The 26,120-nt window shown below is 43.3% G+C and overlaps 1 long non-coding RNA gene across 2 annotated transcripts in view; it reads left to right on the top strand.

The window, feature by feature from the left end:
• LOC124502261 (uncharacterized) overlaps positions 1-26,120 on the top strand; it is a 55,967-nt gene that overhangs the window by 21,023 nt on the left and 8,824 nt on the right. Inside the window, exons 3-4 of one of the 2 annotated variants that reach the window (XR_006959884.1) lie at positions 16,381-16,559; positions 18,080-18,168. This is a non-coding gene — a long non-coding RNA (uncharacterized LOC124502261). The remainder of the gene's footprint in view (positions 1-16,380; positions 16,560-18,079; positions 18,169-26,120) is intronic. The other variant, XR_006959885.1, reaches the window with a different exon arrangement.

Here is a 26,120-nt window from a genome sequence, read left to right as displayed (position 1 = left end):
AGGTTGTGGCACAAATAACTTACTATGGGAAACACTTTGCCAGCAGTAGTCACGTCATCATGCGGTGGATTTGGCCGGTTGGGTGGAAGGACCGTGGTCAGGCGGGACGGACACCAGGTCATGGGGCTGCTGAGCCTCAGGGCCCACGCTCAGGCTATTCAGGCCAGTGGTGAATGAACCTCATCTCCCCCCACCCCTGCCAGTCTCTCTGTGGCTCTGCATATGTGGGCAGCCTCCTGGAACCTCTAGAGCCATGGGAAGTCAAAACGAACTACCAAGATGAAAAAGAACCGAGGAAACGCTTCTCAGTCATTCCTCGACAGAGAACTCGTTTTCCCATTCTCAGAGGGCTGAGGGGGCCAAAGTGGAGGCGATATGTTCCTGGAGGTGATGAGAGGTTGCCCAGTCAACCAGGAGAGGCCAAGTTCTCAGCAAGAGAATGAAGAGATCTGAGTGAAGCAGAGAAGACGCCCAACAGCTCCGACAAATCCTTACAGAAGAATGCTGTTCCGATTGATCATATTCTGGCTGTAATGGCCATCAACCAGGCGGCACCAGTGAAGTCTTTCAGTTTTTATGAGAACAGTAGTACCGCGATTCCTTCTAATAGTACCGGTAAGGGTACCACTTGTAGTGTGGTACTTGTGTCAGTGGTACCGGTAATGGTGATGATATTGATGATAATGGTGATGATGGTGATGATGGTGATAGTGAAGATGATGATGACGATAGACTCCACCAGTGGCTGTTTTAAGGGCTTTACGTATGTTACCATTTGAATCCTAATAAGAGGATTTAGGTGTTTCGGTATAAGCGCTCCCAGTTTATAGAACACAAAGCCAAAGCCCAAAGGGGTTAAACAATGGGCCTCAGTTGTCTGGTGCAGACCAATGGAGTTTATCTTGAAGCCTTCAGCGGGCCTTGGACGAGAAAGGTTACTACCATCTCCCACGTGACATTGACCTTGTGTGGAGCTGCCACCTGTGCTGGGTAGGCCTTCCTTCTCCTCCAGTCTCCTTTTGGGACTTGGGCTTCCAACATTTAGAACTATATTTATATAGATTGCTACGTTTTGGCAATATGAATGTAACTCTCGATTCTGGCACCAGAAGCATATTTCGCCGTGATCAGTCTATTTTCACGAAACCTTTAGTAATGTAGAGGACTGCAAAAACCAGTTGAAGCAGGCATCGTGGACCTAGGCATCTAAACAGGGTCGACTTACGAGCGCTGGCATCCGGGGCCAGACAGCTCCCTCCTCTCCATCTTGGTTTCCTTGTCTGTACGTGGGAGTGAATGGTTTCTCCAGTAGGTCGGTATGAAGTGCCCCTGATATGATGGATCTAAAAGTTATCCATAAAGAGTAAATTCTCATCAAAAGGCAAGGCATTCCTTGTCCTGGGGGGGGGGGCAGATCTTTTATTTTTGCTTTCTTATTACCAAATCAATACTAGTTCACATCATTATTATTCACACACAGAAGGAAAAAAATCTATAATCTCTTCATGCAGAAATAGCAGGTAACATTTTAGGGTACGTGGCTCCTTCCTGACTTCCTATGGAAATGAAAGGTACCCTTGTCTTGTAATTTTAAACAACGGGTGCTGATGAGGTAGAGGAGGAGAGCGTGAGAGGGCAGCAGGTGGCCCTATGGGAGACGAGGCTGTGGGGGAGCCGTGGACATGTGTCCTCGGAAGATCCCAGACCGGCAACTAGTCAGGTAATCAGTTATAGTAGATATTCAGTAAAAGCAGGGAGACAGTAAAGATGAAAAAACAACGTGACTATTTTATTGAAGTAAAACATCTAAATATACCTTCATGTAACAATATTTTGAAAGGACAAAGCCCCTTCTACAAGCGTGTGACAGCTGACTGAAGTTTTGTACAGAGTTAAAAATAATTTTTTTTAATGTTTATTTATTTCTGAGAGGGAGAAAGACAGAGCCTGAGCAGGGGAGGGGCAGAGAGAGAGGGAGACACAGAACCGAATCCAGGTTCCGAGCTGTCACCACAGAGCCTGATGCGAGGCTCAAACCTATGAACTGTGAGAGCATGACATGAGCTGAACTGACTAAGCCACTCAGGTGCCCCTGTACAGACCTTTAAAAAACTAAAAGTTTCTGGTCCTAACAGCTCTTTTTTAGAAAAAACAAACAAACAAACAAACAAACCACTTTTTAAAATATTTATTTATACTTATTTATTTATTTGAGAGAGAACATGACAGAGTGTGAACAGGGGAGGGGCAGAGACAGAAGGAGACACAGAATTCGAAGCAGGCTCCAGGGTCTACACTGTCAGCCCAGAGCCCAGCACAGGGCTCCAACTCATGAACCACAGGATCATGGCCTGAGCCAAAGTCAGAGGCTTAACCGTCTGAGCCACCCAGGCACCCCAGCATCTTTTTTTTCCCTTTTAATCTTTATTTATTTTTGAAGAAGAGAAAGACAGCAGGGGAGGGGTAGAGAGAGGGGGACAGAGGATCCAAAACAGGCTCTGCCCTCACAGCACAGAGCCCAATGCGGGGGTCAAACTGACAAGCCAAACCCGGAGATCATGACATGAGCTGAAGTCTGGCGCTTAACCGATTGAGCCACCCAGGGGCCCCCTGGTCCCAACTGCTTTAAAAAGTAGAGAGACGACTCAAAGATAGTCAGGAAACCATCTGAGTTCAGAATCTTCTAGATTAAACAAAATTTCCCAATTATTGTATACTTGTCTCACCCGTGCCAGTAGTAAAGCTACTTTCCCTCTACTGTTTAGTAAACGCATTCAGTGTGGCTTTTATACAATTATTCTTTTCCTCACGCATCTTTCATTGGTTCACAGAATAACAGAAACAAGTTCAATTGGCAAAACCAGCGTGTAAACAAACATACGTGTCTCTTGGTGATCCCAAACTGTAGGGGCAGAAGTGCCACGGTGACCCTGAGTCCTGCTTCCTGGACACACACATTCATGCTGCCGTTAGACCGTATGTTTAACTGAGCACAAGGCGAGCACTGGCCGCCTGTTTGAAGGTTTCTAATACGGTGTAAATACAGGAAAACAATTGTGTCCATGAAGATGCTTTCGCTGCAAGTAGCAGAAATCCTGACTTAAGCTGGTTTTTTAAAAAAATAAGGAGATTTATTGTCTCAAGTGACAGGAAGTTTAGAAGTAAGATGCGCTTTGAGGCTGGCTGATTCAAGGATTTAACAATGTCATTGGGGTCCCAGATTATTTCCATCTCTCTACACTGCTGTTGATAGCATCAGCTTCGTTTTGCAACTGAGGCCAATACTGGAGCGTTAGGTTTCCTTTTTCTGGTTAAATGGGAGAGAGAAACAATGGGCGTCCACCAATGGGATCAAGTCCTTCCCTTCCATCTGATTGGCCCAACTTGGGCCCCATGCCCCATCCCTGGACTTACTAACCATCATCAGAGAAATGGCGTGTGTGGATTGGTTTCGAATATCAGATATGACCTCACACCTGTCAGAATGGCTAAAACGAACAACTCAGGAAACAACAGATGTTGTCGAGGATGTGGAGAAAGGGGGACCCTTTTGCACTGCTAGTAGGAATGCAAACTGGTGCGGCCACTCTGGAAAACACTATGGAGGTTCCTCAAAAAAATAAAAATAGAACTACCCTACGACTCAGCCATTGTACTACTAGGTATTTATCCAAAGGATACAGAAATGCTGATTCGAAGGAGCACGTGCACCACAATGCTTATAGCAGTGCTATCGACAATAGCTAAATTATGGAAAGAGCCCAAATGTCCATCAACTGGTGAATGGATAAAGCAGATGTGGTATATATATACAATGGAGTATTACTCGGCAATCAAAAAGAATGAAATCTTGCCGTTTGCAACTACATGGATGGAACCAGAGTGAATTACGCGAAGTGAAATGAGTCAGTCCAAGAAAGACAAGTACCATATGATTTCACTCATATGTGGAATTTAAGAAGCAAAACAGATGAACCTAGGGGAAAGGAAACAAAAGTAAGATAAAAACAGAGAGGGCGACAAACCATAAGAGACTCTTAAAGACAGAGAACAAACTGCATGTTCCTGGAGGGGTGCTGGGTGGGGGGGATGGACTAAATGGGTGATGGGCACTTGGTGGGATGAGCACTGGGTGTTATATGTAAGTGATGAATCACTAAATTCTACTCCCGAAACCAGTACTATGTTATATGTTAACTAACTTGGATTTAAATTTTTAAAAATTAAAAAAATATATCAGCATCCATTCTTGGAGCTGGAGACGAGCTCAGTTTCCTATTCCTGTGAATCTCATGAGCTGGGTGAACCCTTGAGCAAACTGGATTCTATTTTGGAAGAGGAAGGGAGGACGGGATGCTGGGAAAGACGTAGTGACTCCTACGATAGGCTTTCCCTAGTTCACAGTATGGCTGGAGGCCAGCTCTGTTCCCTCAGATACCAGAAATGTACATTCCTGAAGACTCTTTGGTCCTGGTCAGAAGTCCTACCATGGAATCACCCACTTTTAGCTATAGCAGCTCAAAGTGGCAACGTCAAAGTATGGAAACTAGTCTCACTTTAATTCATGACCACAAATAGGGATGGGCTCTCCACAGTGCCAGGCGACCCACCCACACGTTCCTTGCTCCTGCAAGGAAGCACCTCACAGCTTCTGTCGCCATCCACTCCAACACCTGTTTTCTTCTCTTCTCACATGCTCTGGCTGACGCCTTTCTGTCAGATCCACTGAGAAAACAGAAGCTGCCAGACTGTTCCGTGACCATCTCTGCCATGCGGCCTTCTGTGTGGGACTGTAGATGGCCTGGCTCCTGGCTCAGGCCCGCCCTCACCCTCCACTTGCACCAGGATCCTCTCCCTCCCCACTCACCTCCTCAGGATCTCGCTCTGGCAAATAGCATCCCCCCCCCCCCCCCAACCCTGTCAGCATACAGAGCTCCGGGAGCTTGCATCTTAAAAACAAAGCAAAACCACTCTTCCTTGACAGTCTTTCCCACTCTTTCCACAACAGAACGTCTTTAAAATGTGGTGTGGAGTCACTTGACTCCACTGTCTCGATCCTTCCCCTCTCAACTCACTGCCTTTGACCCTCTCACCACCCCTCCCCCATGCCACTGAACTGTTCTAGGCACAGTCAGGAGTGACCAGGATTTTACCAGAGCCAGCCGCTTGCTACGTTTGTCAGACGGGATCCCCAGCGCTTTCCTCAGCCTGTCTCTGTCTTCTCTCAGCTTCGACAGCACATGCTCTCCTGGGAAGATTTCCTCACTGTGTTTCCTAAATCACTTCTTGTGTCTCACTCTCCCCTCTGAGCATTCCAAGTTTGACGTGGGGCCTTCTTTTCTCCTTCCTTCCTCTCCCCTCTTGTCCTTCCTCTCTCTTCCCTCTTGTCCTCCTCTCTCTTCCCTCTTTCCCCCTCTTAACTCCCACACTCATTCACCCCAATTTATATGCTCTGCTCCCCTGTTTAAATGCCATTCACTGGCAGGTGATGGGCAGATTCAGAGTTCCAACGCTGAGCTACCCACCAAGCTTCAGGCCTACGGAGCCTACCAGCTCCCGGCACCGTCTTACAGCATCTCCAACCTGCTGTGCCCCGCATGGAACTTCTGGTTCCTCCCCACCCAGTGTTCTTCAAACGTGTTTCTCCTCACCTTCACCACCTCAGTGAATGACACCACAATCTGTCCCCTGCTCCTCCCTTCATATGTTCATCAAGTCCTGTCATCCCCTCCCTAGGAAAAGCCTAAATCCACCTGCTTTTCTCCAGCCCCAGCGCCAAGCCACAGTCACCTCCCTGAACCGCTGTGATAACCTGCCTGTTCTCGCCTTCCGCACAGGGGCCAGAGTGAGCTAAAAATATTAGATCAGATCATCTCACTCCCCAGTGCAAACCCTCCAATGGCTTCCTGTTGTGGGCAGAACAAAATCTAGATACCTTATCATGGCCTGTGAGGCCCTAATGAACCCAGTCATGACCCCTCTCTGCCCTTTTCTGGTGAAACTGGCCTCTGGGCACCTGGACCCTCTTCCAGCCAGACTCGTTCCCATGCAGGGCCTTTCAACTTGTTCTGCTCCCTGACTTACATGACTGGATCTTTCCTGTCACTCAGACCTCAGCTTAAAAGTGACTTCCACAGAGACCTTCCCTGGCCACAGAGTCTAAATTAGCCTCTCACTCCCCATCACTCTTTACCCTTAACCTTGTTCTGTTTTTGTTCTAGAATGTACCAGCATTTAAATGATCTTTTCACTTATTTATTTGTTCTCCATCTCCTTCCCCTTCATATTAGACTACACCCACCAGGGAACAGGATGCTTGATCTTACTTTCTATGTGGTCTCAGCACCTAGAACAACAGTAGGAGCCAATAATAATAATAATTTAGTGAATGAAGAACTCCGTTTGCCCCACTTACATCTGACTTTCCTGGGAATGGTCAACCGAGGTTGTAGGACAAGTAGCTCACTCTTTTTTTCAGTCACCACTTAACCCATGTAGCAAATATCACCAGGCTGTGTGCTTGGACCTGGAGGAAGCCAGGTAGAGAACTTCTAGAACTTGACTTCAAGCCCTCACAAACAAGTGGGTGGCGAGAGACGAAGCATGAGAAAGTCTGAGTGCCATAGTATGGCAAATACCAGGAGAGGGGGAAGCACAGGGCGATACTGGAAACTCAAGGAGGAGCATCGAACACAGGAAGGTGAGGTCAACGGTACGAGTCAGCCAGGTGGAGAAAGGATGGAAGGTGGGAGTGAACACTGTAGCCGAGGGAACAAGGGAGGCTCATAAGCCTCGGGAAGCCATGGAGACACGCAAGGAGGTTAGGAGGACTGGAGACTGAGTTCAAGGAGGACAGGAGGAGGGCACGGAAAGGTAAGAGACGGGACCAGTAGGAAGAGACCATATCATAAAAGGCCTTGTAACAACAGCCACCGCAGCTAACATTGACCGAGAGCACACTATGTGCGAGACACAGAGTTAAGCACATCACATGTGTGTCCCATTTAATCCCCATGACAACCCTGTGAGCTAGGTTCTATCACTATCCTCAATTTACTGGTGGGAAATGTTAAGTTACTTTCCTGACGACACACAGCGTTGTGGAGTCAGCATGTAAGCCCATGGAAGCATACTGCAAATGCTTTGAGACATAAGCCCTGGGTCTCTTATGACATTTCTTAATTTCTCTCTCTAGAGCTTAGTTTTCTCACTGATAAAATGGGGCCGATAGCAGTGCTCCTACCACGCGGAATTTGTGAGAGCAAATTTGTGAGAATTTAATGAGGGCGTTCATATAAAAGTGCTTAGCACTGAATCCATATTAGTCCCTGTTCAATAAATATAAGCTACTACTGTTATTATTAAAAATTTTTCTGGAGGGGTGCCTGGGTGGCTCAGTAGGTTAAGCATCTGACTTCGGCTCAGGTCATGATCTCATGGTTTGTGGGTTTGAGCCCCGCGTGGGGCTCTGTGCTGACAGCTCAGAGCCTGGGGCTTACTTCAGATTCCGTATCTCCCTCTCTCTGCCCCTCCCTTGCTCTCTCTCACTCTCTCAAAAATAAATAAACATTAAAAAATTTTTTTTTAAAAATTTTGGAAATATTGATACAGAAAGACTACTATTTATACCTGGGGATTTTTTTCCTTGCAGTGGAAACAGGACTTGATAGTTCCTAAAGTTTGTGGCTCTCCTCTTTCATTATGATTCAGTTTACTCATCCGTACCATATTGTGAATGTCTAACTTTGGTCACTTTTCTCCTCTTCCTCCTCCTCCTCTTTCCCCTTCATCTTCTTTTCCTTCTCCTTCCCCTCCCCCTCCCTCCTCTTTCTATTTGCTAACATCTTTTTAGATCCAGACTGACAGGTAAAAATGTAGAATTGGTATTTCCATGGAAGGATTAATGGCTTGAATTTTTGTTTTTTAGCATAAAATAATGCATGCACAAGTTTAAAAAATTCTAACAATACAAATGGATAAAATATGAAATGTAAAAGCCAACCTCTTTACCTACACCCTCATACATAATGTAATTGCAGCTGAACATAATCGTAGCTATTATTTCTTTTTTCCCAGAAATTTCTATGTGTGTAAGTACATGTATATAAATATATGTATAAAAATGTGACCCTTGGAGTTTCATTTATAATAATACTGTATTGGGGCGCCTGGGTGGCGCAGTCAGTTAAGCGTCCGACTTCAGCCAGGTCACGATCTCGCGGTCCGTGAGTTCGAGCCCCGCGTCAGGCTCTGGGCTGATGGCTCGGAGCCTGGAGCCTGTTTCCGATTCTGTGTCTCCCTCTCTCTCTGCCCCTCCCCCATTCATGCTCTGTCTCTCTCTGTCCCAAAAATAAATAAACGTTGAAAAAAAAATAATACTGTATTCTGCCTTATTTTTTCACCTTAAATAATTTAGTTTGGATAATTTTTCACATCAATATGGATAAATCTATTGATTCTTCTGAACAGCTATATAGTATTCTATTTTATAAGTTATTGTAGTTCATTTAATCCTCTCTTGATGGGCATTTAAATTTTGTCTAGTTTTTAACTCTTACAAATAACATTATTTGTAATATTATAGAATAATTATATTACAAATGTAATATATTACAAATAATTATATTATTTGTAATTATATATTATATTTATGTATTTGTATATTATATATTATAATATACAAATAATTATATTATTTGTAATACATGCTGCCCCGGTACAGTATATATTTGCCTCCTTGTGCAAGTGTTTCTGTGGGCAAAATTCCTAGACGGGAAATTGCTGAGTTAAAGAAAATGTGCTTTTAAAATGTTAATAGTTATTGCCAAATTGCTTCCCAAAGATGTTGTAGCAATTTGCATTCCATTAACAATATGTGAGAATTCATATGTTTCCCATACCCTTAAGTATGAGCAAAATTAAATTTTTACAAAGATTCTAAGTAAAAAGTGATATCCTGTTTTATCTTTATCTTTTCTTTGACTATTTAAAAAGCTGAAAAAAATCTTTTCATATGTTTATTGTCCATTTGCTTTTTTTTTTGCCACAAACTATCATTTGCCTATTTTTTTCTTGAGTTTTTCCTTTTCTTTTTGCTGAGTGTTAGATCTGTTTTTGTATTAAAGAAATTAATCTCCTTCCTGTTATATAAATTGCAAGCATTTTTTTTTTCTATCCTGTGGTTTGTTTCTTAACTTTGTGTATGGTATTCTCTGTTTTTGCAGAAGTGTTAATTTTTATGTAATTTTGTCAGTCTTGTATTATCTGTCTCCTGACCTTCTCCAGTTCAAAATCTGGAAAAAAAAATTACCTGTGATTTTTTTAGAGTTGTTATAATTTTGTGTTTTATGTTTAACCTATTGATCCATTTAGAAATTATTTGAACCGAAGAAGGGAGGTATTTTAGCATCCTCCCACCGACCCCGTGCCTTGTCTGTCACAACATTTCTAAATTATTCATATTCTTCCATTGGCTTAAAATACCATTTTGTTTATATTCAAATGTATTTGGGTCTATTTCTGGGATCTCTGTTCTCCACTAACATCTTTGTTATTTCCTGTACTTTCTGTGTAATGTCTTTCTGTGTTTCTTGTAATTTCTCTACCTGTAACATGTCTTAATGTTGGGTATAGTTAGTTGTCCTTCATTATTCTGTTTGTTCTCATACTGGCTATTTTCACTCCATTATTATTCCACATGAGCTTTGTATCATTTTATCAGATTCTCAAAGAAATCCTACTGACATTTGCATTGGAATTACGGTTGTTCCAGGGAGAGGAAGCTGTGTTGTTCCATTCACTCCTGTCTTCTTTTATGTTCCCAAACTAATCGGGATAGGATGGGCTATGCTGCAAGAATAATTAAAGCTTTAAATCTCAGCAGATTAATTCAACAAAATTTTGTTTCTCATGCATACAAATTCCAATGTAGCTCAGCAGCTCTCCAGGATAGGAGTCCATTTCTGTAGTAATTTGATCTTTTTTTTTTTTTCTTTTTGAGAGAGAGCAAGCAAACACGTGTGTGAGTGGGGGAGGGACAGAAAGAAAGGGAGAGAGAATCCCAAGCAGGCTCTGTACTGTCAGCACAGAGCCTGACGCGAGGCTCGAACTCACAAACTGTGGGAGATCATGACCCGAGCCGAAATCAAGAGTCAGGTGCTTAACAGACTGAGCCACCCAGATGCCCCAAGGCCGACTTAATCTTATAGCTTTGCTTTCTCAACACGAGGCCTCCATGGACTGTGGAAGAGACATTTACTGTTCAATGACTATCCATGTGCTCCTTTAAATTTCTAGCCCCAGAGTACTTAGGTGGGGACATAAGACTAATTCTGGCCAATGGGTTTTGAGCTAAAGTGATGTGTGTCACTTCTAGGTCAAAACTTAGAAAAACAGATGTAAATTTCTCCTGTGATCTTTTCCCTTGTTGGACAGTTGCTGAGACCATCAGCTGAGATGATTTGGCCAAAGACAGATAGACCCCTTCTCAATAATTGAGTTACTTCATGGAAGGCAGTTGCCCTGGAGAATTACCTGGCTCATAATCAAACCTAGTATGCATATGAAATAACCCTTATTGTATCAAAGCCACTGAAATTCTTGCCATAAGTGTGTATGTATATGTATATATACACACCTATATGCACATATATACACATATACATATATGTATGTATACACACATATACATATATATGCACTCGTATATACCCATGTATGTACACATAAACATAAACATATGTATGTGTATGTAATATATGTATATGTGTGTGTGTATATATATATATACAAAATGAAACCTATCTTGACCAATACAAAAATTAGAACCAAAAGTGATACACTGCTGAAAAATACACTTAAAATATTGACTTAGCAATCAGTTGGTAGCAATGGGAAAACTGATATCAGAGGCTGGGAAGAAGGCAAAACATTTGGTAAAGGTGTTGCTTTTGATTATCTTGAAGGTGGTTCATTTACCAAACTCATAGTTCAGGGGGGAGATGTCAGGAAACAGAACCTTAGAACTTATGCAGTTGCTACTGGTTATGTTTGGAAAAGAATTGAAAGAGAGAGAGAGAGAGAGAGAGACTAAGAGAAACAGAACGAGTTGGAGAGGGTTGGGGCAAAAAAGCAAAGGAATAAAGCTCATTTAAGAAGTCCCTCAAATAGAATATTGATTGTGGTTCCTTGCTCACGGAGATGTCTGGACACAGATAGACAGAGCCTACTGCATTTTTGAGAGAGTTGCAGTGGACTGCCAAAGAGGTCCCAACCTCAATTCCTGGTAAGAAATGGGCTACGAGAGCTGTGTGGCCCTATGGAGGGACTCCTCCAGCCCCCACCCCATGCCCACTTCCGGTTTCACCAGGGAAGGTAATCGAATAGGAAGGACTTCCCAGATGTGGCACCAAGGAGCTCTGAGAACTGCCCCACAGCCCAGGAATGGACCAGGAAGGTTGTGTTTGTACCCATGGTGTGCTGTTTGAACCAGTGTAGGGCAGGTGTCCTGCATTTACCTAATTTGATTCTATCAGAAATTTTGAGACTGGGACCAAAATGTTCCCGTTAATCTGAGAGGCTTTCTTGTTTTGAGGTAATAAGAACTAAGGCTATTGTGGGGGTTGGCCATCTCTTATCCATCAAGCGTGCTGAGAATTCTGTAGAGAAAGCTGATTTTTTCTTTAGAGAAAAGAAAAAAAAAGCTTTTTGTGCAGAAGAAGAGATAAGAAACCATATTTATAAGGGGAGGAGAGAAAGAGATAGAGAAATATGATGTGGGTCCTTGGGAGCTTTCTACTCCCCCGGCTACCCCTAGTTCAAGTCCCCAGCTATATTCCCATGGGTTCCAGGAGACACCCCTGTATCATTATAGTCCATCTCCTTTTCTTGTTTAAGTTTGATTGAGTCAGTTTCTAGTTCTTAAAATTAAAAAAAAAAAAACGTAACAGAGGAAGTTCCCATACCCTATCACTGCAAAACATCTCCAGGAAGGGACCACCCCTTCCTTCCTGCTGCATAGGTTGTGGTCACAGCCATGCCCATGAGATTTCTCAGACTGGTCTGATTTCAAAGTCAGTATGGGGGAAGCTGGAATATTGGCTCATGCTTCCATCCCCACCTACACTGGCCAGTTTTAACGACGGCCTCTTAGTAACAACATTGAGAAAACTAAAAATAAAGCATAATGATTCCAATTTTCCTTGGAGGAAACTCTCTTCTTTATTTCCCTTACGCATTTGCTTTCCTGTCCTCTAGAAAGTTAATTTCCTACCATCTCCTTTCTTCCCATCTTGCAACATCTCCCTCCCCTTCCTTCCTCACTGTCACTTGATGACCTTACTTCTTATTCCACTGAGGAAAAAAAAGAAATAGCCAGAAGATGACATTCTTATCCTTCCAGACCAAATCTGCCAGGCTGCCATCAACTGCACCCGTGTTCTCTGCCCTCCCTCCAGCGCTTATCAGCACTGTCCAAGAGAGCTGTCCTTGATGATAGAGATGTCCCGTACTGTCTCTGTTCAATACACCAGTCCCTTGCCACATGTGGCCATGGAGAACTTGAAATATGGCTGGTGCAACCTAGGAACTGAACTGTACCTTTTATTTGATTGCAATTAATTTAAATTTAAATAGCCACATGTGGCTAACAGCTGCTGTGTAGAACAGCACGGGGATAGAGAACTCTTGAGTTCTGCCATGAAGCGAACAAAGAAGTGAATGGGATGGATAGTCACAGAGGGATGGGGTCAGAGCTGCATTTTTTAATAAGATGGATAAATAATATTTTAGCCAAGCTGATGGAAATAATCTAGCAGAGATAGAAAAATAGATGAAGCAGGAGAAAGCAGAGTCAATTATAGAAACAAAGTAGATCCTAGGCAGGAGCAGGTCATTGCCTATGGTGGCACTGTCTCATACGGCAGCTGGTGGCGACCCGTGACTATTTAAATTTACATTAATTCGAACGTAATGAGGGGCACTGGGTGGCTCAGTTGGTTAAGCATCCGACTTCGGCTCAGGTCATGATCTCGCAGTCCATGAGTTCGAGCCCTGCATTGGGCTCTGTGCTGACAGCTCAGAGCCTGGAGTCTGTTTCAGATTCTGTGTCTCCCTCTCTCTCTGCCCCTCTCCCACTCACGCTCCCTCTCGCTCTCTCTCTCAAAAATAGATAGGCTTTCAAAAATTTTTTAAAAAGGACGTAATGACATGTTAAATTTATTTCTCAGTCACACTAGTCACATTTCAAGTAACTTCCATATTGGATATAATTTCCATCATCGAAGAAAGTGCTGTTAGAGACTGCTGCTCTACACTTTCTGTCTTCATTTCATATTACATTTCTCTTTCTTGCATTTTTAAAAAAAGTTTTTAAGGTCAGCTTTATCCATGTTCATAGTTTTGAGAGCCAGAAAGCCTTACAATTTGTTTTTTCATTCCTTTCCCCATTTTCTACTCTCCAAGTAACTACATTCAACTCGTTTAGCTTTTTAAAGAATGTTTGTGTCTCTGATTCTAAATAATTTTCTTGTACTGCTTCTCAATTGTTTTCCAAGGTCTGGGCATTGCTGTGATTTCTTTATGAAATGTATGGATCTAGCCTGCTTACACCTCTCCCCTATGTCACTGCTCAGCAACGCGTGAACACTTCCTGCCCCTAACTCTCAACGGAGTCAAGCAATTTTTATGGTTAGATCAGTATTTAGTGTTTTAACTCTCCAGCAACTTTTAATCACATTGTAAAATCCCAAATCCTTACCCTGATGTGCAAGGCCCTCCCTGATCTGTCCCCTGGGCACCTTTTTCACCCTTGTTCACCACACATCGCCCACACTACAACCTTGAAGTACCTCTGACACGCTTCTATTTCAGGGCTTTCCCACTTACTATTCCCACTGCCTACAATGTTTGACTCACAAGGCTTTCCCCTCAGGCCATTCGACTGTCACCTCCCCAGACAGACTCCCTGAATACCTTACAGGATGGAGGAAACTTTGTCATTCTCTATCCCTTTGTTCTGCTTAATTTTTCTTTTTCTTATGATCTTGAACAATACCTGGCCTTACACTGTTGTGTACCTATTTTTTTATTTTCTCTGTTCTCCACTAAAATGTATGCTTCATGAGAGCAGGATCTTAGACTTCTGTGTCACTCCAGTGTCCCCAGCACCTAGAACATTGTCTAGCTCATAGTTGGTGCTCAAAAATTACTTGTCCAAATAAGTGATGAGTAAATTGATGAACTTAACAGTTTAGAAGCTGAGCCCGTTTTGCATTGGCACTGGTGGGAAAAGGGAGTTCTGTTCAGGCAAACCCAGGGAAACAACTCAAATGTTGGTGCACGTCCATTTCCCACGGGCCAGGATGCTGTCCTGAGCAGCTAGAGGGTGGCGTTCTGACACATGGTCTTGTTGGCTCCTTAAGATGACCTCTTAGAGGAGCACAGAGCAACTTGTTTCTTGGTTCTTTAAAAATAATCCTGTCCTAGGGGCCCCTGGGTCGCTCAGCCCATTAAGTGTCTGACTTGGGTGCAGATCATGATCTCGCGGTTTGCGAGTTTGAGCCCTGAGACAGGTTCTCTGCTGTCAGCGCAGAGCCTGCTTCTGATCCTCTGTCCCTCTCTCTCACTGCCCCTCTCCACTCCCTCCTCTCTCTCAAAAATAAATAAACATTAAAAAAATAGTAATAATCCTGTCTTAATTAGGAGGTAACATGGAAATTCCTTTTTCATCACGGATCATTGGTACTTTGCTAGAAGATCACTTGTGCAGCTACTGCCCATGCTGGTACCAAAGTGTGATAGATGGTGTTCACTTCCTTACTCTCCACTGGGCAGAATTCAATGTTATAACAACATCCTGTCCATCCCTCTCAATAAACCAGAGAATGTATTCAGTGAAGTTAGGACAAGTACCCAGCTGTCCAGAAAGGTAATCCAGCCCCAAGGTTATGGACTTAATAGTTCATAAAATCCCACAGATCCTATAAGTGTACTTAATTATCAAATCTTCTTGGCTAAAATATGTATATAGGTCTTTGTTGACTATATAATTCTAGTGCTCAGTTGGGATACATTCTAAAATCTAGTACATGGGGTGCCTGGGTGGCTCAGTCGGTTAAGCAGCCGACTTCAGCTCAGGTCATGATCTCACGGTCCATGAGTTCGAGCCCTGCATCAGGATCTGTGCTGACAGCTCAGAGCCTGGAGCCCGTTTCAGATTCTGTGTCTCCCTCTCTCTCTAACCCTCCCCTGCTCATGCTCTGTCTCTCTCTGTCTCAAAAATAAATAAAGGTTAAAAAAAATTTTTAAAAAATAAATAAAATCTAGTACAAAACATATTTCAAAGGTAACTTCTATGTATTTTTGCAAATGTAATTTTATTTTTCTTACATAAGTAATACTTTTTATTTTTGAAATCTTAGAAACTATAGTTAAACAATCAGAAGAGAACTGAAAATATCTATAATTACTACTGCACCATTGACATTGATTTGTATAACTTCCAGGTCCTTCTGAGAATACGTTTCGATGTAGGCATAACATTATTAAGTAGATAAGCTTCACATTCTTATACTGAGAAGATCCCCTGGAAAATATGGGGGTTAGAAGAAAAAACAAATGCTTTTGGGTAGATACGTTTCAGCAGCATTAATATCAAACTGACTGTTCACAAAAGTTCTGCCACTTGAATATCGCTTTAGCCATTTTTTGCAAAACAATAAAAAAAAAAAAAAGAAAGAACGAGAAAAAAGAGAAAGTGTGTGCCGTGTGCCAGGCTGCTGTGATGCAAATACCGTCAGTCGACATAAAGTAATGGCCAGAATGAAAACCCCAAACACATATGGCTGGTAGAATATCTGTGGCTAATAATTATTTTTAAGGTTTTTTTTTTTTTGAGAGAGAGAGCGCACACACACGCATAAATAAAACATTGAAAAATAATAGTAAGTCCTTTTGAACTTACTTTGCTTAAGAAGTAGTGGACCAAAGGGAAACATTCAAATATGATCTGGATTGAATCTAAACCAAACTCATAGTCCTTTTGAATTTCTGCTCTGAGGATCTGTGAGACTGAAGCAGGGTTCTCCACATATGCAGAGATAGATGAAGGGTTTCTGGGTCGTGCTGTGAGCGTAACTGGTCATCAGAGGAAGTGGTACAGTCTGTCCGTAGGCTAGAATGCACAGAGCGATCTCTACGTGTACTTTGTATCTGGTGCCGCAAAGGCTTTAGGGATATGGGGTGAACAACACAGAAATGCATTCCACCCTCCTTGAGTTCACTGTCCAGTGAGATGACCATTAAACAAACAAGTACTTAGTCCCAAAGGAGAACAAATGACTTCAGTAGTGAATAACTGAAGAACCAATCTTTGTCTCCAAGCTTTAGATGAAACCTCCCGGAGGATTCAGTGGAATGCCAAAGGTGAAGGAGGAGTTGGTCCCCACCTCAGCCCTTCCCCGGAACTTCTGGCAAGAGGCAACAGAACACCGAAGGCTCAGAGGCAGACATTCACAAAACTATAGGAAGACCTCTGTGGCTAAAGAATAAGTGAAGGAGAGGTAAGTTCTTGGTTTATTCTACTGCTATACACATAAACACCATTATAAATAGGGGGTGGTGGATATTTACGAAGAGAATCATCAAACTGTGGTGTTAAATCGACAGAATACAAAATTCAGCCCCTTCTTTCTATAATTCTGATCGGCCCTCCTCAGTCTCCCTTCTTTGTTCCCACTTTGAAGGTTGATAAGCTGCATAGTTCTGTCTTTGGTCTTGGTCCTCTTTTGTTCTTATGCTGCACACCCTCCTTGAAGATCCCTGGTGTTTCTCAAACAAGTCTGATAGCCTTTGCCCATCCAGGACACTCCTCCCCTCTGTCTTCTCATGGGGTGCTCTCTCTTCCTTTAGGTTTCTGCTTGGATGTAACCTCTTCAGAGAGGCCTTCTGTGATCCCTTACCACTCTCTGTTCCCTTAATGTCCTGTATTTTTCTTGAGAGCACTGATATATCTGGCATTGCATGCTATTGTGTTTCTTATTGTGGGTCTCCTTCCCACTCGAATGTAAGTTCCATGGTGCCAGAACCTTCGTCTTCTGTTCACTGCTGCATAAACATTCAGCTACCCATACCATGTTGCTGGTATAATGTAAACAATAAATATTTGTGGCATGGACAGATTAATGGGTACATGAATCAAGGATAAAATGCATTTCATGCTGTCAATGGATTGAGCTACTACCCACATGCCCACGACTCCAAAACCCAGACTTCCTGCCTTCTCTCTCTTGAGGGCCAGATCCACTTATCCAACTTCCTGTGGGACATCTGTGTTGTCATGATCTAGAGGCACTCAGATTAGCATACCCCAAATAGAACTCATCAACCCCAGTAACCTCATCGTACCCTTCCTCTTGTGCTCCTTTCTTTTGTGATGTGAGTGACTCCACCGTCTGCCCAGTTGCCCAAGCTAGAAGCCTGAGAATCGTGTTCCGTTTCTTCCTCTCCCTTATCCTCTGCATTCGGTCACTAAATCCTGCTGATTCTGTCCTTTTGACTTGATTCCATTCCTGTACAGCCCCACTGACAGCATACGATTCACTTGTTTCTCATTTCTTTCCTGAATTATTGCCCCTGACTAGCTGGCCTATCACAAATCTTGTCTTCACCAAATTCATGCTTTGCCATGCCGTAAGGAAAATCTTTCTACGGTACAACTGCAATCATGCTTAACATTCCCCAGCGGCTCCCCTTTGCTATAAGGTAACAGTCAAGCTGCTACGTATGGCGTGCAAAGCCAATTAAAATTCAGCCCGCATCTAAATTCTAGAGCGTGTCTCTCACTAAGTCTCCTTTTGTCTCCATCTTGCTCCGCCACCACCATTCACACGAGCACAATGACGTGCCAGAAATATTTCCAATAAATATTTCTGGGTCACATTCTCAAAAAAGTATGTTTTTCTTGGTTTCTTGGTTGACCCTCAAGTTTCTGGATAAAGGGAAGGGTCCTTAGAGACAATGGGGCTTACAATGACCTCACTCCCGGCTAAAACCTTTCTGAAAGTCTGCCTCTTTGTGGAAGGTGGAGAGCTATGCTCTTTGAAGGAGCCTGATCAGAATTGTGAAAGGAAGACCAGTCGTGTTCTCAATTTCTTCATTTCCAGGGAAGAGGTAAGCCTTCAATTTGTAATCAGGGGATCGTCCTGACACCGAGAACTTCTCCATCTCACTGACATGCCTCTGTTGATACTGGAATTGTTTCCTTAAAGAAACATCATGCCTATCTCTACATGGGTCCACACAGCTTTCAAGCAGAATAGGGTATCTGGTTAGTCTTTATAAATCTAAATGGAATAACCAGGACCCACGAGTAGAAGCTCCAGTCATGCCTATTCATTCCTTGGATTTAATAAAAGGGATACATCCCTGGAAATTCAAGCTGTCCAACAAATGAATGAGCCGTCTGGCAAGGTAATGGGTGCCCCATCATTGAGGATACGCAAACAGAACATAGATATCCACTCCATGGTTATTAGATGTTTCAAAGGAATCTTACATCTGAACAGGCGTTGAGTCAAATGAGCACAGATGTCCCTTCCTTACTCTGATATTCTTATTTGTCTCTGAGTCAAAGGATAATTACACAGTCCTCCATTTTACTTTGGCTGTAGAGACCTAGACTTTGGTTAACAGATGGGAAAACAGACTTCGAAACTAAAAGCCCAGGAATTATTGTGCCTATTTTTGTCAGTTGGTTTTGTATAATCCTGAGATTAAAAAAAAAATACTCCAAAGAAAGTTGTTTGTAGAATGAATTTCATCATAGCGAGCATGGTCACAGTAAAACATTCCCATGGCCAGTATATTGTCAAATCGCAAATGATGAGGCACTGTGATGAACTGATGAACACTTTTCAATGCATTAAATAATTTGGGCCTGTTTTTGAAGTTTACTGGAGTCTGACAAGAGCACCTTTTTTTTCTTTTTTTTTTTTTTTACATTCTGTTGGTTGATTCTGTGAAATGAGCAGCTGTTTGATACAGACTTTTAAAGTTCCAGGTTTCAAAATTAAAGATCATAGAGAAGCTTTCAATGAGTTTAAGGATTCAAGCTCGGACAAATTATATATAGTATTCGTTAGGATATACTTAGGGAAAGAGAAACCGTTTAGATATTTCAAACAGAGGGAACTTAATATAAAAATTGGTTCCAAGGGCGGGGGAAAGGCTGGAGGAGCAAGAGGGAAAAAAAAAAATCAGGTTACTGAAAAGAGCAACCCCAGGAAAGCAGTTCCTCCCCGAGCCGGGGCCGCTGTGACTCAGGAGTCAGGAGTGGACACCCCAGAGCAGGCCTTGCTGGGAGCTGCCAGACCACTGCTGCAGCCGTGGGACCCCCCTGTCCCCCACCAGGCGCTGGCCCGGCTGCTGTAGCTGCTGCCACTCTTGCTGCTGCCCCTTCCACCCAAACTGACAGCCAAGATGGGAAGAGAGTCGGTTCTCTACTCTTTGTACTTTCCAGGGTCCCTTGGAGCCCGCATCCAACGGGAAGCAGGGGACAAGGGCCCAGGAAAGCACGGCCGGCAGGATCTCAGCCCCTAACTGTCCAGAGCAGTGCACAGAGGAGCGATTGAGCTAAGGGCACAGGGGCAAAGGTCACTAAAGCTTAGAGGCTGGTGACTGATGTGAAAATGTTGGGGTTCAGAGCAAACGGCTGCTAGGAAAGAATTCTTGAGACATCGTCAGTGCAAAAAGGTGGTTTTATTAAAGTGCAGGGACAGGGGCGCCTGGGTGGCTCAGTCGGTTGAGCGGCCGACTTCGGCTCAGGTCACGATCTCACGATCCGTGAGTTCGAGCCCCGCGTCGGGCTCTGTGCTGACAGCTCAGAGCCTGGAGCCCGTTTCAGATTCTGTGTCTCCCTCTCTCTCTGCCCCTCCCCTGTTGGAGCCCGTTTCAGATTTTGTGTCTCCCTCTCTCTCTGCCCCTCCCCTGTTCATGCTCTGTCTCTCTCTGTCTCAAAAATAAATAAACGTTAAAAAAAAAAAAAAAAAGTGCAGGGACAGGACCCGTGGGCAGATAGAGCTGCCCTGGGGTTGTGACAGGTGACTGATTACATACCTTCAAGTTGGGAGGGGGTTAGGGACAGCGTAAGTCTCTGAGGAATTTTGGAAGCAAGGTTTCCAGGGCCTTGAGGGAGTTAGCTATTGTTTGGAAAAGGTCATTTATTACTGTTTAGTAAAACCTCCCTCATGAGACCCTTCAGATGTGTATCAGTGGGCCATATGCTGGGAAGTGATTGCTAATATATATCTTGGAGGTAGAGATAAAGGAAGTTCCCAAAGGAATTTCTATATGTTAAAGAAGACTTACAGCGTCCTGGAGATGGGGATAATGTTAAGCTAACATTGCCTTTTGCCCTTAGCAAAGTATTAACATCGAGGTAGCTGAGTTCCTAGAGGAAGGTCACTCCGCCTATATCAAGGACTTGTCATCGGGCTGTAAGTAGTAAGGAAATTTAATTTTTTCTTTTGCCTTCGTTTCCCACATCAGTGACTATTGTCCTAATTTTCAAAGAGGGGCTAACAGTGATTTCTGTCAAGAGTAAACCAATTAGAATGGCACCAACCTCTAGCAAGATTCTAGGATAGGTGACTAAGTGATTGTGGGGACTGTTATTTTACTGTGTTTAATACCTCTGGAAACCAGAGAATTGCGAGGGCCAAATCTTAGCAATTCCGAAAATGGAAAATATGGGCCATCTCAGGGTACAAGGGTCTGAGAAATTTGTTCCAAATCCGAAAGCAGACATTCTAGATGAGCATAGAGTCCCCCGGTCCATTAAAGTCCATGCATATGTAACATTTCACAGATGGAGAGGGCGTTTGAGATCTGGCAAGACCACCGAGATCTCCTTTATCTCTGTGTCAGTGGCTGGGATGCAGATCACTGAGCGCCTTGTCTGAGGTCACACAGCTGAAGTTGTCGAGGTGGGCGTACAAGTCAGCTTGCTGTCAGGGCTCTACTCCACACCAGTCCCCACAAAGGATGGAGCACTATGCAGCCAGGTGGCATCTCCGCAAGGGGGATTATTGTCTTTGCTGTTGAGATGGAAGTTTTGCAGGGAATCATCCAAACCCTAGTTCTCCAGCCACTGTGTGACCCATGGCAAGCTTTGGCGAAGCATTGCAGGAGTCGGGAATGGGGTTAAAACGTGTCCTTGACATCAGGGACATGCCTGGGCAGGCTCGAGCCTGCTGGGTTCCCTTGGTTCCGTATCCTCTTCCTAGTTGGAACTAGAAACTGTGTTTGGAGACTACTGTTTACACTAAAGGTGTTGCTTCCTAAATTTATTAAAGTTTGCCTGAATAAATTTAAGCATCACTACTGAAAGTAGCACCTAGTTCACCTCTAGGAAAATTTAATTAAGTCAAAAGGAAATTTGAAAGGAAAAATAGCCATGCCCACTGTCTTCGTTCATTGGGGCTGCTATGAAAAATACCACTGACCGGGTAGCTTATAAACAACAAAAATGTACTTCTCACCGTTTTGGAGGCTGGAATCTGAGATCAGGGTGCCAGCGTGGACAGATGAGGGCCCTCTTCTGGGTCACGGACTTCTCCTGTGTCCTTGCATGGTGGCAGGGGCTACAGAACTCTGTGAGGTCTGTTTTATAAGAGCATTAATCCCATTCATGAGGGGTCCAGCCTCATGACCTGAGCACCGCCCAAAGGCCTCACCTCCCAGACCATCACGTAAGATGTTAGAATTTCAGGATATGAATTTGGGGAGATGTAGGGGACACAAACGTTCAGACATATGCAAACCTAGCATCCACTTAACTGTCATTCACTAAACTGCCCCTTGTAGACCTGCTTTGTGCCTGGCTCTGACTCTGCCTTTTATATGCATTGCTTAAAGTCCTTAACCACACTTCTAGGGGCCCCTGGGTGACTCAGTCAGTTGAGCGACCAACTTGGGCTCAGGTCATGATCTTGCAGGTTGTGAGTTTGAGTCCCGCCTCGGTCTCTATGCTAACAGCTCGGAGCCTGTGTCTCTCTCGCGATCTGCCTCTCCCCCACTCTCTCTCTCTCTCAAAAATAAACATTAAAAAAAAATTTAATAAATTCAAATAAAATCCTTACCACTCTCCTGTGTAGGCGTGATGTAAGGATTACCTGTCCTTTAAGGATAAGAAACAGATTCAGAGGGTTATCACACGCCAGTAGTGGTGAGGTTTGGGGGTGATAGGGGGCGGGTCCGGAGCCGATGGCCAAGAAAGAATTCTTGAAAACGTCTTTGGTGCAAAAAGGTGATTTTTATTAAAGCACGGGGACAGGACTTGTGGGCAGAAAGAGATGCACTGGGGTTGTGAGGAATGGCTGGTTCTACACTATGGAGTTGGGGAGGCAAAGTCAAAATGGAGGCCTCCAGAGGGACTTTGATATGCCAAAGAGGACTCCTAAGATACCTGACGCCTTGTTATTGTCAAGCCAGTAAAGCGTCAACAGTAGGAAGGTAGGGGGTTCCCGGGGAAACTCTATACTCTGCATTTGCCCCAAGTGTCTGCCGATGGGCTGCAGGCCATGAGGAAATTCAACTTTACCTGCCATTTGCCTCTTGCCTTTGTTTCCCATATCATTATTGAGGGGTGATGTTGGAGTGTATAGGTTTCTGGAGATCAGGCTATTGACAAGATCACCTTTTTCTTGTAGCTTACTAAGTTATTTGTAAACTGATGGAGACCCATGTCCTGTATGACTGTGATCTCTATCGGCTGGCCATTTGTTTTCTTTCCTTTGTCCTTGAGGAGCCAGGGGTGCCTGGGGAATATCACACCTATCCCACCTGGGGAGGAGGGGTGCGGCAGCTTGCACTGAGCCCTCAGCCCGCCCCACACTGCCTCATCGGTAGAGGAGGAAAGTCTGAGAGCTGAACCGAGTCCCTCTGAGCCCAAAGGGCGCCCTCTTCCCACTCGGATACACCTGGTTTATGTCATTTTTTTTTTCTGGAAAAGTCACAGGAATTGTACCTCAAGTATAGTACTCGAAAATGCATTTGTTAAAGAAATAGAAATCCATTTATAAACACGAGTCGATGTCACGTTCTAATAAAATAAAACGGGCTCTTAGGTGCTTGCAGTGAACTTCTGAAATATTTATGTGGCTCCCAGAGAGAGGTTATTTCGCCACTGATGAGATTCTGGGACTTCATTAACCTTAATAAAATTATGTCTGATTCTTTAAATCAAGCAAGAATAACGTAAAACTGAGGACAACTTCTGGCTTAGAGTAGAACATTGCCCATGGCTGGGGGACATGTCACTGTAATGATACTAAGTATTTGGAAGGGCTGGTGAACATTTGCAATCTGCAGTTAGTGGGAAACCAACCGTAAGGCTAATGTGTTTCTGTGCTAGGAATATATTTTATTGAAGACAAATGATCTCTTTGGGTAGATATTTTAAGAAAGGAGATTACATTTTTTCTTGTTACGTTTGTTTCCAAAGTATCCCCACTAACTGCAGCAGAGGTTGGCTATTTCTGTAGAGGAGCAGGGAGTAAACATTTAGGCTTTGCAGATCACATGCTTCTGTTGCACCTATTCAACGTTACCACTGTAGCGTGAAAGTACCTCAGACAATAGGGAAAAGAATGAAAATGGCTGTGCTCCAATAAAACTTTATTTACAAAGTGGGAGGCCAGGGAGAGGACTATAGTTTGCCCACCTCTGGACTACAGTGTTAGAAGGCACCATCATAAAAGTTACTTCTACCTATATGCCCAAGAGACTATCAAACCAAAGAAGCTTAGTGACATTTATTAATTTTTTATGTCACTGTACATACTGGGACATGCAAAGCCAACACAGAATATGACATTTATGTAATGTGTTACCGTACTTAATTTAAAGGATTTGGATGAAATCTCTGGTGTTAATTTCTCTGTTGTATTTCTTAGTGACTTTGCATAAAAACAAAAGAATCTAGACGCAAGTGATGGAAAGAGGCCAGGATGAGTTTCCAGGTGTTCAGAATCTAACAACTGATGGCAGTGCTAGATCAATATTCAATTAGGAGATAATGAGTATCTTTCCAGCTTCCATATCCTGCCATCTCTGAGACTAGAATTGTGCAGGTTAAGGGTGGGCTGATTTCACTTCAATAAGTTATTAGAATTTTCTGTGACCAAAGTATATGCTAACTCTTCTAAAGTGTTAATCAAGATTAAGCAATTTTGGGGGCACCTGGGTGGCTCAGTCGGTTGAGCATCCGACCTCGGCTCAAGTCATGATCTCATGGCTTGTGAGTTCAAGCCCCACGTCGGGCTCTGTGCTGACAGCTCAGAGCCTGGAGCCTGCTTCATATTCTGGGTCTCCCTCTCTCTCTCTCTCTCTGCCCTCTCCCACTCATGCTGTCTCTCTGTCTCTCAAAAATAAATAAAATAAACATTAAAACAATTTAAAAAAAGATTAAGCAATTTTTCATGAAGTTTCTTGGTTTTCTATGTTTAACCACTGAATGGAAGTATCGTCTTTTAGACAGCCAATAATAACATATTCAATAAGGTTTAGTGACAATAATAAATTAATTCAATTATAGGTCTTTTCCTTAGAGATTTTTTAAGGGTTATGTTTCTTATAAAAAAAAATGACACTCATTTTACATATTTTTCTTAGTTATGATGGAGAATCTCTATGATAATATGAAAAATTCATTATATCATTCCTTGGAACCTTGGTTATCAATCTCATTATGATGTCATAGCAGGTTAGATGTTGGAGCTCAACTGTAGGTAAAGAGAAGAGATAACTTTGAAAATGTAAAAATCATTTTGAAATCAAAGTTATTTTCTAATTGAATTTAGTAATAACAGTTTGACTTCACGCAGTGGATTAGCCTTTGCCTGTTCTTTTCCAACTGTGACCTCTTCCGCTCGGCAATATCCAAGGGCAGCAGGAAGGCTGTGGCCGTCCTTCACCCTGTGTACTCTGGGATGCAAGGCTCACATCTTCCACTTCTCCCTGGGTTCCTTGGCCCTCGAGTCAGACTGTCCTTGGAGGTGGCCAAGCCTAGCTCCTCCAAAGGCTTTCCAGACCATGGCTTGAGAATGAATAAGGCTGATGGGCCCTTCTGATCAGTGTCCTGCTTTGCCTCCTATGCCTACGGTGGCCCCTGCTCTCCTGGAGCAAGGGACCAACACTTCTTACAGAATGTGACAGCTTTACTCACTCGGCCCACAGACCCCTTGCCTATCCTGGCTGGTGGGGATGTGTGAAAGTCAGGCGTGTGATCAGTAGGGACAGGGGTCACTTTCCAAGATTGTGGTGATTTCAGCCTAGAGTTCAAGAGAAGACAGAGTGATCTGGAAGACATGCTGTTCCCTCTTTATGCTATCAAATTCCAAACTGTGAATTTTATATGACCCCCAAATGGAATACTGTTCACATGTTCTGGAATTCCCTATTCTCCCTGTGTGAGACTTGCATTTGTGGCCATTATCAGTGAAGCAAAATGATGACTTTGTGACAATCATTGGAAACCAGTAATCACAGGTCACAGGATGCATGTTCCAGGACCATGCGTAAGTGATATAACAAGGCATTGAATAAGTGCAGAGGTGAGATTCGTATGGTTTCAATATAAACAAGTTCCAAAGGATCGTAACATTGTGAGTAATAACAACATTGCAACCCTTTGCTGTAGTGGAAAATAAAAAATTATCCAGAAGTGGCACATCCAACAATAAAGAACGTGAGTGATGATTCCTGGACCTTTGCAGAAAAAGATGGTCCCTGGACATTGGCCAGACTGAATAGTAAATACACCCCCAAAGTATCTCTTCCACTCCTTCCCATTATTCTGCATCTTTATTGATAAATTCCTATACTTTCCAGGGGCCTACATATTTTGTAAAACTATTTAATCAAAGTCCTTAGTTAGACAGGGCCTTGCAAAAAAATTTTCCCTGGGTGCCATATTCCGCACATAGGGCAGCTCTGCTTAGTTGTGACCTTTTCTTTCAGAGTGAATAAGTATTAATTGACTCACTGCATTGTACCGTGTTCTATGACAAATGCTGTGAGGCCACACCTTATCAAAACCTGTAGGATGCAACCACTGCCCTCAA

This window comes from Lynx rufus, unplaced genomic scaffold (assembly GCF_022079265.1).
Source record: "Lynx rufus isolate CCGP_SWC_20201006 ecotype Redwood Valley unplaced genomic scaffold, mLynRuf1.p SCAF_7, whole genome shotgun sequence".
Classification (NCBI taxonomy): domain Eukaryota; kingdom Metazoa; phylum Chordata; class Mammalia; order Carnivora; family Felidae; genus Lynx; species Lynx rufus.
Note: the sequence above shows the minus strand (reverse complement) of the source record. Positions and strands in the feature narration are given on the sequence as shown.